Source organism: Alligator mississippiensis, chromosome 1 (genome assembly GCF_030867095.1).
Source record: "Alligator mississippiensis isolate rAllMis1 chromosome 1, rAllMis1, whole genome shotgun sequence".
NCBI lineage: Eukaryota > Metazoa > Chordata > Crocodylia > Alligatoridae > Alligator > Alligator mississippiensis.
In genome coordinates this window covers 485,717,087-485,730,610 of record NC_081824.1, presented here as the reverse complement: position 1 = coordinate 485,730,610, position 13,524 = coordinate 485,717,087, and the positions used below count along the sequence as shown (strand labels likewise).

The 13,524-nt window shown below is 57.8% G+C and overlaps 1 pseudogene; it reads left to right on the top strand.

The window, feature by feature from the left end:
• Positions 1-911: 911 nt before the first annotated feature.
• LOC102564278 (zinc finger protein 850-like) lies at positions 912-11,641 on the top strand (annotated as a pseudogene).
• The last annotated feature ends 1,883 nt before the right edge of the window (positions 11,642-13,524 follow it).

Here is a 13,524-nt window from a genome sequence, read left to right as displayed (position 1 = left end):
GGGCTGGGGGGGGGGCAGAGGGGCAGGTCAGGAGTGGGGGGCACCGGGAGGGCTGGGGGGGCAGGGGGGGCGGGTCGGGAGTGGGGAGCACCGGCAGGGCTGGGGGGGCAGGGGTGGTGGGTCAGGAGTGGGGGGCACCGGCAGGGCTGGGGTGGGCAGGGGCGGCGGGTCAGGAGTGGGGAGCACCAGCAGGGCTGTGGGGGCAGGACTGACTCAGGTTTCCATCGGCCCCCCCTCTGCGTGTCCCCGGCCCCGGGAAATGAGAGGAGGCGATTGGCTGCTGGCTGCCCGAGGGCGGGGCGGTGGCAGCGCGGTCCGAGGTGCATCATTGACACTTGAATTGCGGCTTGGGGGTTTTTGAAAATGGTATTTGTTGTAATGCAAGTGACAATAAAAAGTAATGGATTAGATTATATTATTTAAACAGACAAACTGAAGATTTGTGCTGCGGGGTTCATGACAGGGGTGCGGAGAGGAGACCGGGGCTCAAGAGCAGGGGCGCAGATGCCTGGGTCCTTGCGGGGCCAGCAGGGCGGTGCTGAGGGCCTGGACGCCTGGGATCGGGCTCGGATGCCTGGGTCCTCGGGGGCTGGGGGGTGACAACAGTGCGTCGTTTTTTTCTCTCCCACGTCTTTTCTTTCTGCTCCCCCGCTGCATGCGGGCGTCTTCCCCCAGGAAGGACAAACAACACACACACACACGCACACACTTCTTACATAACAAAGCAATGGCCTCGCTGCCCCGCGTCCACACCGGGCTGACAGCGCGGCGGGGGGGAAGCTGCGCTGGGCAGGGCGGGGGGCAACGTCGTCCGCGGGTCTCATTTACATGCGATTTGCATATGCAGATATGGGCGGGGCTGACGTTCGACTCTAGGGGCGGGCGGGGTCCAAGAGGCTGCTGCCTCCTCCAATCGCGCCGCGCATGGCTTGCAAAGCAGGCTGGGAAGGGCCAGCAGCGCCCCCACACCCCGCCTTGAGCAGGACGTGCCCGGCGGGGAGGTGAGTTCCTGCCGCCCCGTCCCTCCTCCTCCCCGCCCGGCCTAGCCCGGCCCGGCCTGGCCCTCGGGGGCAGCGCTGCTGGTTAACCGGGGGGGGGTGGAGTTTGGGGCCCCGCAGGGCTGGGGGGCGGGACCCGCAGAGAACTGGGCTGGCACATGACCCATCCCGACCTCTCCCCACCCCCCGGCCTCCCGACCTGCCCGGCGCTTCCTCGCCCCTGCCCCCCCCCCCCCCAACAGCTCCGCTCCCCTTGCGGCCTCCATCTACACCACACCGCCCCCAACACCTCCCCGCCCCCCCTCTCACGAACCTCCAGGGAGCTGCTTTCCAACCTTTCCCTCTGTATTCATGGCCAGGTGCTTGTGTGCAGGCGTGCGAGTGCCCTGGTGCCCCTACGTCCCGCTCCCACCAGCCCCTTGCACACCTGCACAATGCCCGCCTGCACGGGTTCCCGTCCCTCTAGACACTGAATTTGGGACAAAAGCTGTCCCGGGTCATGCAGCCCAGGACTGGGATTTGCAGTTCCTATTTGGGTGCTGTCCCACCCAATCAGGGAGCAGGGTGACCCTAACTGCAGGGCAGGGGCAGGCGGGAGCAGCTGATGGGCTGGGAAGGGTGGAGAGCTGTGGCTGCCCCATTTCTCCAGCTGGCCCGGTGCCCGCATCCTGCGCTGGGGCCGGAGCGGCAGGAGGGACAGCTCTGATACTACTCCAGGTGGGGTGGTCAGGAGCATCAGGGTCTCGGATCCATGGTCAGATTTCTGCTGTCTCCTTTCCCACAGGTGTTCCTGGAGACTGGACGCTGCCGACAGGCACCGTGCACAAGTGTACAGAGAGCGAGAGCCCAGGCCCCCGACCGGTGAGATCCATGCTGCGGAGACGTGGCTGCTGCGCTGGAGCCCGTGGCAGCCGTGGGCCTCCCCTTCTCGGCAGGAGCTGGAGGAGCAGGACCCAGGAGGTGTGCAGGCAGGAGGGGCTGAGGGTGCAGAAGTCCCTCGTGTCGTCCAGACCGGAGCTGGTCCAGCACCGACAGCTGTGGGGGCAGGACGTGACGCAGGCCATGCAGCCCCCTTGCGAGGCCGAGCTCCCCTCCGCGACCCCACAGCTGGCACCGCGGGATGAGCTCCCCACCCCAGAGCCCTGGCGCCAGCTCTTCCGTGGCCTGCGCTACCGGGAAGCTGAGGGCCCAGGGAAGATTTGCAGCTGCCTGCGGGAACTGTGCCGGCGCTGGCTGGAGCCCCAGCGCCGCAGCAAGGAGCAGATGCTGGAGCTGGTGGTGCTGGAGCAGTTCCTGGCCATCCTGCCCCCGGAGATGCGGAGCTGGGTGTGCGGGTGCCGCGTGGAGACGTGTGCCCAGGCCGTGGCCCTGGCCGAGGGGTTTCAGCTGGGGCAGGCGGAGGACGAGAAGCTCCAGGTGAGAGCGTTTGTTTGGTGCCATCTGCACCTCCACGTGTCGGGGGATGTTCCCCCCCAGATCCCGGCTCCCCAGTGACACGTGTATCTCGTCCCCAGGTCACCATGCGTGTGAAGGTCGAGGAAGGGTCCTCAGACCAGATGCAGCCCCCGGGGGCCCTGCCGGAGTTTGCTGACTCCCAGGTGCAGCAGCTGAAGGCTCATCGTAAGGACAGGCCTCTGGAGGAGGCAGGAGATCAGGAAACCCCTGGGCCCGAGGTCGAGCTGCCCCATGTCCCCAAAGAGGAGCCCCTGCCCAACCCGGAGCAAGGTCCTTACCAGCCTTTTTGATGTACAAGCTTAACATGGGCTCAACACCCAAAGAGTAGCAGTTACCTCCCCACACCCCCCACCATTATTAGTGTTGGCGACGGGGTTTAGGTCAGTTGAGTTTGGGGGACAACTAAGTAGAAAACAGGGTGGGAGTGGGGTTGCAGGCTCCAAACAAGTGCTGCACGGGAGGACAGCGAGCGGAGCAGAGCGGGCAGTATCCGGTGGCTCTTGAACGAGTCCAAGGAGCCAGGGGCAGGTGAGGTGTGGGATGAAGTCGTGGCGTGCAGTTAGGAGCCTGAGTGGCTGTGCTGCGGTTGGGGTGAGTGGCTCCAATGCCTGCCCCTGCCTGGGACAGGGCCGCAAGGTTTGTACCTGTGTGGCTGGGGTGGGACAGGGCTCTGGTCTCTGTGGGTGGTCCGAAGTCCAGGATCTTTCTCACTGCCTGCACCTCTGCTCTCAGAAAGATGCTTTAAGTGACTGGCTCTTGCTGTGCTGCCATGGTCAGAACCAGTGATCTAATTGCTGTTCTAATGATCAGCGTTGTAAAAATATCAGTCTGTAAAAGGCTGGTGCAGGTGATGCGGAAATGAGTCCCCAGTGACCTCTGGCTGGGCAAGGTGCAGTTCACCCAGGCCTCTGTCCTGCTGCAGATCCCCGGGACAGGGGAGACCTGAGAGCTGTCAGCACGTGGAGGGTCCCCAGGCAGGAGGCCCAAACCAGGCCCTTCCCCAGGTGAGGTGAGGAGTGGTGGGTCTCCCCTTTCCAGTGGCAGGAGGCCCCATCCCCCAGTGCAGAAATCTCTCTGCCAGAACAGTTTGATGAGTCCGTGCTCCAGCAGGTCGGCAACTCTTGTTCTCCCGGTGCTCCTGGGAGCATTTCACATGTCCTGGAGTAGACTGACCTTGCATTTCCCTGGCTCCACCCAAACATGTGGACCTGACCCAACACCAGCATCCCTCCAGATCCCTTCTCAGGGAGCGATGTCATGGTGCCAGGAACACCACTGGCGCTGGTGCAGTTCTAAGGGCTCATCTCCAGCCTCTTGCCAGTGGGACAATGAGTCTCCTGTCTCCCCTTTCCACACACTGCAGCCTCCAGCTCCCTTCACCCTAGGCCAGTCCAGGAGACAAGCAGGGCTTTTCCCTGTCACCACCCCAGGGCTCACCTGTGCACTCTCTTCCACCTGCAGGTGCCGGGACCCTGAGCAGAGCGGATCAGCAGCCTCCTAAGGAAGGGCCCATAAACCTGGAGCTGCAGAGACCCTCCCCAGGGAGACGGGGACAGAGCGGCTTCCTGACGCCTGGGCCAGGCCAGCTGCAGGAGGGGCAGGGCAGGCGGGCAAAGCAGTGGCAGAGCATGGAGGTGAGCAGGGCACCAGGTGGGGGTGGGAGTGGGAGTGCAGCTGGGGCAGAGCCCAGGAGGAGCCAGGGGTGCTGTGAGGAGTTTGGGGAGCAGAGACCAGAAGAGTGAGCAGGGGTGCTGGCACGGGAAGGCCTGGTCAGAGTCCAGCCAGCCAGCACCAGGGAGCCCGGGGCAGCGGTCTCTACAGCTGAGCCCAGCAAGGCCTCTCCCACCTGCCTAGGACTGGGGAGCACAGAGGGTCTCTGCAGCCGATGCCAGCAGGGTCCCCCCAGCCCATCAGTTTGGCAGGAGTGAGCAGCACACCTGGCTGCTGATTATCTGTGTTAGTGTGAGGGGAGGCAGAAGCGGGGATGGATTTGCAGCTTACAACCTACCTGAATCAGAGGCGCAGCACAGGTTTTTCCGATTCCACACTCATTTGATCAGTTTGATTTGAAGGGCATGCACAGACCAGACTATTAAATAGAGAGTCTTTTGAATACCAAGTGCAGAGGGGCAGCGTGGTGGGACGGGGGACAGTGCTGGGAGAGGGGATGTAAGTAAACACCCCCCCACACAAAGGGGACACAGCAGCTAATCCGGTTAATCGGAGAAGACTGCACAGTCCCTGTGTGGACCGTGCGTAACACAGCCCAGCCTGCAGATGATTTCTGGTTGCACAACTCCATGTTCAGGTTTGTGCTGAAGTGTTTGGTGTAAGAACAGCTGCTCCGAGGTCAGCACTGGGAAGTGCAGGGAGGTGAAAGTGTCCTGCCACAAGCCTTTCTCTCTTCCTGGACCAGATGCCACGGGGCAGTGGGAGGGATTGTGGGGCACAAGCAGGGGTAAGGAGGCTATGGGTTGGGAGTGATTTTTTTTTTTCTTTTATGAGAGAATTTGTAATTTTTAAACAGAGAAAACCAGAATCTCTTCATATCACGTGTCAGCTGAGTAGCGTACCCCTGCCTGTCCTGGCTAAGCGTGCAAAGGGCTGTAGTGCAGAGTGAGTGCAGACAGGGCCGTGGGGGCAGTGGGGGCAGGAGACACTGATGCTGTAACGCTTGTGCCGGCAGCTCTGGGAGGTGTTTGAGGACGTGGCAGTGTATTTCACACGGGAGGAGTGGGAGCTGCTGGAAGAGGAAGACAAGAGGCTTTACCGGGACCAGATGCTGATGAACCACCAAGCCCTCGTTTCCCTGGGTAAAGCTCCGGTTCTTGCCTTGCCCTGGAGCCATGTGAGCTCTGCAGTGGTGTTGTCTTCTCCCTGCTTCTAACAGTCTCATCCTCATGAACGTTTGGCCGGTGGCTTAAATCCCTTTGCTCCCCTCTGCTCTGTCCATGAGTAGACTTCTCCTATCTCATACTTGTAGATATTCCTCCTTCATTTGATCCAGCCGCATTCCCTGGAGTCTTCCCCCTTGATAACATGATTTCCCTTTGCCTTCTCACCATGATCATATCATTTGCCATTCATTGTGCCTCAAAATGCATTAACAGCTGTTGCTTGTGCAGTTATTCTGATTTCCTTCCTCTCTTGCCTAGTGTGTCCTGTCCAAACTCATTTCCACTCATTTGCCTGGAATTGCACTGGTGTTTGCTTCCTATGACCATATGTCCACTACATAGATGAAAAGGACCATCCTCTTCCCCCTGCTGTGCCTTTCATTTAATCCTAAATGTCCATCCTCCCTTGTCCTTCAAGTCCTTACTATAATTCGTGAGTTCATTGGCTCCATTCCCCAAATTTCAGTTGCTTATTCTGCATCCAGTACCAGTGGATAAACTCTCTTTAACCACTGCCCAAGCAGGATATCGAGGCCCTGCCCCTGATTTGATCTGCCGCATCCAGCGAGGACAGGTGGAGCTCTGGGTCTGTGGTGATGAGGACCGTGGGGAAGTGCGGAAGTCAGAGGACGTGCTGCCAGGTGAGTTGTGGCTGGCCCCTCCACCTGACTCCCCTCTCACAAATGATCCACGCCCAGGGTGAAAGGGAGCCTGTAAACTGGAGACCTGCCCTGTGCTGCCATTTCAGGGTGCTGACCTCAAATAGCTTGTGCTGTCGTGTGTGCAGACGGGTGTTGTTCCACCCCCTGAAAGTCAAACCTTGGAAACTGTTACCAACAGGATTGTTTTTGTCAAAGACCCCCAGTGTTTGACATGCGCCCTTGCTGCTATAATATCAAGTAAAACTTAATAGTAATTATTGCAAGTTTCATCCCTGTAATACGACCTGACAAGTGGCTCCATTAGGCATTACAGCAGCGACCTTTGGTGGTGCCGGTCTTGCGTCCTTTGCTGGCTGTGGGAGATGTTTCTTTCTGGCTTTCCTGCTGTTCAAGTAGAAATTGCACGACCACCCCCAAACTCCCCAAAGTAAGAGCACGCGCACAACACCCTCTTCCTTTGTTTGTCCGCTGTGTCAATAACATTCTCATTCCAAACTGCCTAATCCCCAAGTTCCTTACCAGCCGAACAGTTTTTCTCCAGCGATAATTATAGCTAAGTCTTTTAATCTCTTCCAGTACTCAAATGTTAGTATTCTTTAATATTTAAGATGGCTTTGTGGATGAGACAAACATCCCATGATCAGGATTTTTTGGGACCAGACATGTTCTCGGGAATCGTGCCCCTTCTTTATAATGGGCAACGCTTTCCTTGTTGTTTCCAAAGGATTACTTGGTGCCACGTGAGCACTCCCAGTGCCCCTCTGCCCTGCAAGATGCTGGAGAGATGCTAAGGGTCAAAAGGATATGAACAAAAGGATTAGAATACAAACAAACGGTCAATCTGACCTTCTCAATCTTTGGCGTGACTGATATGTTTGAGGCCCAGGAGGCCATACTCCAGGGATGTACCATTTGGTTGTTGTACAAGAGAGAGGCTGGGGCTGTCCCTGGTGTCTCCTGGTCCGGTTGACCCGGAACACCGGACGTGTGTAATCCTGGGCTCAGGCTGCATGAAGTGGGTTGGTGGGGTGGGTGGGATTCAGAAGATTTCATGTTGTGGGGGGAAGTGAACCCCCCACTGCTTGCACCTGAATCTCACCTGTCCCGCTTCCGCTCTGAGGCCCCGAGTGTCACGAAACCTGAGGCTCAGCCCAGAGTCCGTGTGCGAGTTCGTGCCAGGGCCTTTGTCCCAATGCAGCTGTCTGTGATGTGGAGGCTGCCTGGGATTCATTAGCAGAGGAAAGCCCCATGGGCTCAATCCCTGCACCAGACATTGCCCCAGAAACATGTAGGTAGCAGATCACTGCTGTCAATCCTCCACTCCCAGAACATTTCTTGGAGGGATAATGCATGAAACATGATGGCTTTTGCTACCAAGCAGTGTAAGGCAGTGCTCACCAGACACTCCTGACTGGTGACAAGTCCTGGACATGCACCCCAAGGCTGTTCAGCCTTGTACCAGATGCTGCTTTCAGGACTGCCAGAGATCAAGGACAAGCATTGCAGATGGGTCTCACCAAAGCACTGGGGCATGTGGAGCGTGTCAGCCCAGTCAGGTGGAGGGCTCAGCACCATCTCCCCCTGGACCCACCAGTGCTGTGGGGTACAGCAGCCCTTTGAGAGCCTCATTTTTCCTTTTATCAGATCCTTCTGGTCTCATCCTTATTCTCTTAAAGCATAAACCTATTTGGGTACAGTCAAAATGCACATGTCCCACGTGTTTGTTGGATCAGGACCTGAGGTGATGGGGCTGAATGCAGGGCCAGAAACCTTGAGAGTCTGCCTTACCCCCAGCACTTGGGCCTGTGGCCGAAAGACCTAGTTTTCTTGAGGAAACTCAAATGCCAAGTACAGTCCTGCTCCAAGGCCCATCCCAGCAGAAGGAGTAGCAGTGCTTGCCCCTTGGCAGCAGGACAGGGACTAATCTGGTGTTTCTTCCTCCCATGCAGGACATGCCTGGTTGCTGAGCAGAACTGAGGAGCAGGCTCCTGAGGAAGGGCCTGGAAAGCTGAAGCCACCATGGGCTTCCCTGGAGAGTGTGGGTGAGGTGGATTCCCTGAGGCCAGCAAAGGACCAGTGGCACAAGGGTCAGGGGATGCCCCAAAAGCAGGAGAATGTAGCAGTGAATGTGGTCCCATCTCTAGTTGGGCACTGGAGTGAAGAAGGGAAAGAAGCCAGAAAAAGGCCAAGGTTCAGGGATGAATATGTCATGCTGAGACACCTGAAGAGGCAGAAAGCAAAGGTGCACTGCAGAGAGGCACTGCATCCAAGGCAAGACAGTGTGGGGGGCCTCAGAGGGAACCAGGAGCTCACTGCCAAGCCCAGAGGGAGAGCCCACTCCTGCCCTCAGTGCAGGAAAAGTTTTAGCTGTCCCTCGCGCCTGGCTCTGCACAAGATAAGGCACGCTGGGGAGAAGCCCCATGTACACGCCACGTGTGGGAAGAGCTTCGCCTGCCTCTCGACCCTGGCTGCTCACCACCAGGTCCATTCTGGACAGCTCCCCCACCGCTTCACCAAAAGGGGGAAGAGCATTGTGCTGCTCAAAACCCAGGATGTGCACAGGAAGAAGCGTCAGTACTGCTGCGTCACATGTGGTAAGACCTTCACCCATTTCTTCTCCCTGGTTCAGCACCGGCGCATGCACTTGGGGAGGAAGACACACCGCTGCAAAGAGTGCAGGAAGAACTTCATCAGCTGGCAAGGCTTGTCCGAACAACGGTGTGTGCGGAGGAGGCAGCAGCCACACTGCTGCACAAAGTGTGGAAAGAGCTTCAGGCAGCCCTCCAGCCTGGCCAGGCACAGGTGCATGCACACACGGGAGAAGCCTCATCATTGCTCTGTGTGTGGGAAGAGCTTCATCTCCTCTTCCAAGCTGGCCCAACACCAGGTTATCCACACAGGGGAGAAGCCACACAAGTGCACTGCATGTGGGGAGAGCTTCACCCACTCTTCCACTCTGGCCCGGCACCAGCGCATCCACACTGGGGAGAAGCCATATCATTGCTCTGAGTGCGGGAAGCGCTTCAGTTGCTCTTCCTCCTTGGCCAGCCACCAGCGCATTCACACGGGAGAGAAGCCACATCAGTGCTCTGAGTGTGGGAAGTGCTTCAGTTATTCCTCCTACCTCGCCAAGCACCAGCGCGTCCACACAGGTGAGAAGCCACATCAGTGCTCTGAGTGTGGGAAGCGCTTCAGTGATTATTCCACCCTCGCCAAGCACCGGCGCATCCACACAGGAGAGAAGCCATATCAGTGCTCTGAGTGCGGGAAGAGCTTCATTCTATCCTCCAACCTGGCCCAGCACAAGCGCATTCACACAGGGGAAAAGCCACATCAGTGCTCTGAGTGTGGGAAGAGCTTCAGCTATTCCTCCAACCTGGTCCGGCACCAGCGCGTCCACACAGGGGAGAAGCCATATCTGTGCTCTGTGTGTGGAAAGAATTTCAGTTGTTCCTCCTCCCTGACCAAGCATAAGCACATCCACACAGGAAAGAAGCCATATCATTGCTCTGAGTGTGGGAAGAGTTTCAGTTGTTCCTCCTCGCTGACCAGCCACCAGCACATTCACACGGGAGAGAAGCCATATCAGTGCTCTGAGTGTGGAAAGAGCTTCAGTACCTCCTCCCACCTGGCCCAGCACCAGCGCATCCACACAGGGGAGAAGCCATATCAGTGCTCTGAGTGTGGGAAGAGCTTCAGTTATTCCTCCAACCTGGCCCAGCACCAGCGCATCCACACAGGGGAGAAGCCATATCAGTGCTCTGAGTGTGGGAAGAGCTTCAGTTATTCCTCCCAGCTGGCCAAGCACCAGCGCATCCACACAGGGGAGAAGCCATTTCAGTGCTCTGACTGTAGGAAGAGCTTCAGTTCTTCTTTCCACTTGGCCCAGCACCAGCGCATCCACACAGGGGAGAAGCCATTTCAGTGCTCTGAGTGTGGGAAGAGCTTCAGTTCTTCCTCCCACTTGGCCGAGCACCAGCGTATCCACACAGGGGAGAAGCCATATCAGTGCTATGAGTGTGGGAAGAGCTTCACCCAATCCTCCCACCTGGCCCAGCACCAGCGCATCCACACAGGGGAGAAGCCACATCAGTGTTCTGACTGTGGTAAGAGCTTCAGTTCTTCCTCCCACTTGGCCGAGCACCAGCGCATCCACACAGGGGAGAAGCCATATCATTGCTCTGAGTGTGGGAAGAGTTTCAGTTGTTCCTCCTCGCTGGCGAGCCACCAGCACATTCACACGGGAGAGAAGCCATATCAGTGCTCTGAGTGCGGGAAAAGCTTCAGTTCTTCCTCCAACCTGGCCCAGCACCAGCGCATCCACACAGGGGAGAAGCCATATCATTGCTCTGAGTGTGGGAAGAGCTTCAGTTCTTCCTCCAACCTGGCCCAGCACCAGCGCATCCACACAGGGGAGAAGCCATATCAGTGCTCTGAGTGTGCGAAGAGCTTCAGTTATTCCTCCAACCTGGCCGAGCACCAGCGCATCCACACAGGGGAGAGACCATATCAGTGCTCTGAGTGTGGCAAGAGCTTCACCCAGTCCTCCAGCCTGGCCCAGCACAAGCGCAGTCACACAGGGGAGAAGCCACATCAGTGCTCTGAGTGTGGGAAGAGCTACAGTAATTCCTCCTACCTGGTCCGGCACCAGCGCATCCACTCAGGGGAGAGGCCATATCAGTGCTGAGTGTGGGAAGAGCTTCACCCAGTCCTCCAGCCTGGCCAAACACCAGCATGTCCACACAGGGGAGAAGCCACATCAATACTCTGACTGTGGGAAGAGTTTCAGCATCCCCTTCAAGCTGGCAAGCAGTGCATGCACAAAGGGGACAAGCCACATCATTGCTCTTAGTGTAAGAAGGGGTTCTCCTACTGCTGCAGCCTGTCCTGAACACCAGTGCATCTACACAGGGGAGAAGCTACATCAGTGCTCTGAGTATTAGAGAAGCTTCACCCATCTCAGCACCCAGCAGTGGTGCATTCAAACCAGCTCCTTCATGCTGGTGCCCTGCAGAAAGAGTTACCCCAGGCTTTGCCCCTTGTAGGAAACTGTGGGAGTCCAGAGCTCAGACGCTGGCCCCAACATATCGTTGGGGGCGGGGGCTAAGAGGAAACACCTCAGGCAGAGGTCAGCCCCAATGTGGACGACAAGGAGATGATCTTTGCATCAGCCTTGGAGCCTGTGCATTCCCCATCATTATCTAGCAGTATTCCCAGGGGAAGAAGTGCCTTCACGCTATGGGGCCCTCTCCCAGACGGCTGACTTCAGATGACACCCGGGGACTTTCCTTGGCTGCCTCCCAGCTTTCTCCTTCCTCCTGGTCCAGGGGTTCTGGTATATGAGCCCCTGAGTTGCAGGGAGGAGTGCATTTATGGCTGGGGAAGCATTCCCTACAATCGTCCCTAACCTCGCCTTTCCTCACCTCCCAATCACCCATCTTCCAGACCTGCCCATGCCCAGTGGGGTCTGCAATGAGCTGCCACCTCTGAAGTCTGTTTGGCCTGTTTTGCTCTTCAGCCTCTGTAGAAGTGTGCACCACGGGGTGCGTGCTGCTCCCCTGACCTCCTCCCCTTTGTTGTATCCTCTTTCATGCATTCCCTGCTACTAAAACCCCAGAATTGGACATGCCACCCTTGTGGTTGATCTCTGTGCCCTCTCCCGAGCTGTGCAATGGGAACAGACCAGGGCCCACAACGCTTTCAAGGGCAGATCTCTCTATGCCTTCCAGCCCCTTGCCTTTCTGAATGATTCACCACAATGCAGAGGTTGTTGCTAACCCTTGGGAGCAGGAGGTGGTTTGATCTACCCACCCTACTACTGCCTGACTAGCTGCTCCCTCCCACTTCTGCCCTCTTCCCATAGCAGGACCCGGAGCTGGGTGAGCCAGAGGAACAGGGTGAGCAACCCTGGGCGAGCAACTGGCAACTAGCTCAACAGGTGCCCCAAGCCAGCCCCGTCTGCCCTGTTCCTGCCCTCACCCACCACAGCCACCCATCTGCCCCACGGAGGTGACTGGGGAAATGGGGGGCAGTCTCTGCATGGTGCCAGCTCCAGGGGGGTGTCTCCCCCCTTGGGAGAGTAGGTTCTCCACACTGCTGACAGCAACCCTGCCATCATCCCCCAACATGTGGTTCTGGAGCAGGTATTAGGGTCAGGACAGGGGGTGTGTGCTGGGCCTGGGGTGGGGCATTGGGCACAGGCTGTCCAGCCAAACATGGGGGAATCAGGCTGAGTTTGTCCCCTCTGGGGTTTGGCGGGTTACAGCAGCAGCCCCTGCAGATTCAGGGGCAGGGCTGGAGGTGGGGGCATTACTGCCCATGTCTTGCAGGGCGGGGGGCACCAGATGGGGCAGGGGGGAGATGCACATTGACCTGTTGCAGATGCTGGTGTCTGTCCCATGTGGGATCTGTGTTCAGTTGGGCAGGTGTGAAGGGAGGCAGGGTAGGCAGAGGTGATACCTCATTGCCCAGCAGGGGGCATCAGAATGGGGGAGGCATAACTCCACCTGGGGTATGTATGAGGCACACCTAAAGGTGGGACTTGGGTGTCAACACTTCCGTGGGGCAGGTGTAATAGGGGCTGTAATGGGGCAGGGGGTGCTATACTGCCATTGTGCAGCAGAGGGTGCTGTGAGCGTGCCTGTGCTCACCTGGGGCAGTTGTGGGGTGGTCTGTCATGGGGCAGCGGGGTGTGTGAACCCCCATTTTTTCCTCTCTCCTACTTGCACTCCCCACCCCTGAGCCCAAAAAAGCCCAAGGCCAACTGGTGAGCCCAGTCCCTGCAGCCCCGGGGGATCTCCAGGGGAGCTTGGCTCCATCCCAGGGATTGCTCCTCAGCACCAGGATGGATCTGACCTGCTGGTCAGACCAGTACAGACTGGGGAGCTTTGTCTGCCTTTATAGTGTGATTCTGCCCTCTGCCTGGGATCCCTGGGGTGTGGATTACTAACCTGCAGCAGCAGCAGGAGGATGAGCACCGTGGCCCCGCTGCTTTTCCTGGGGCAGCACCAGGTGTGATGTCTGCTCTGTGTCAGGCTTGTGGCAGTTTGGCTAAGAAGGGCGATGATGGGTTTGCCTGGGCTGGTTTGGACAGGGCTGATGCTGACTCAGGTGGTGGCTGGACTGGAGGTGAGCTCTGCAGGCCTCCTCAGCCCCTCTCTTCCAGGATTTCCATGATGAGAACGTCCCCTAGAGCCGTGGGTCCCAACCTTTTAGACTGCGGACTGGCAAACCGTGGACCAAAAGCAGAACCTTTCATAGATGTAATTGCATAGACATTAGGTCTGAAAGGGACCTTGTAAGACCATTCCCTTCCTCATGAGCCCTCGCACTTTCCATTGCTCTCTTCACGGTGGCTGGCCATGGAGCTAGTGCTCTCATTGAACTCTCCACAATCACTCCCAGGTCTCTTTTCTGTGTGGTAACAGCACACGTGGAGCCCGCTGTCAGTCCCATTTCTCATTCAAATGTGTTCCTGGTCCATTCCACTCAGATCACGAGCCCGTGGTCAAT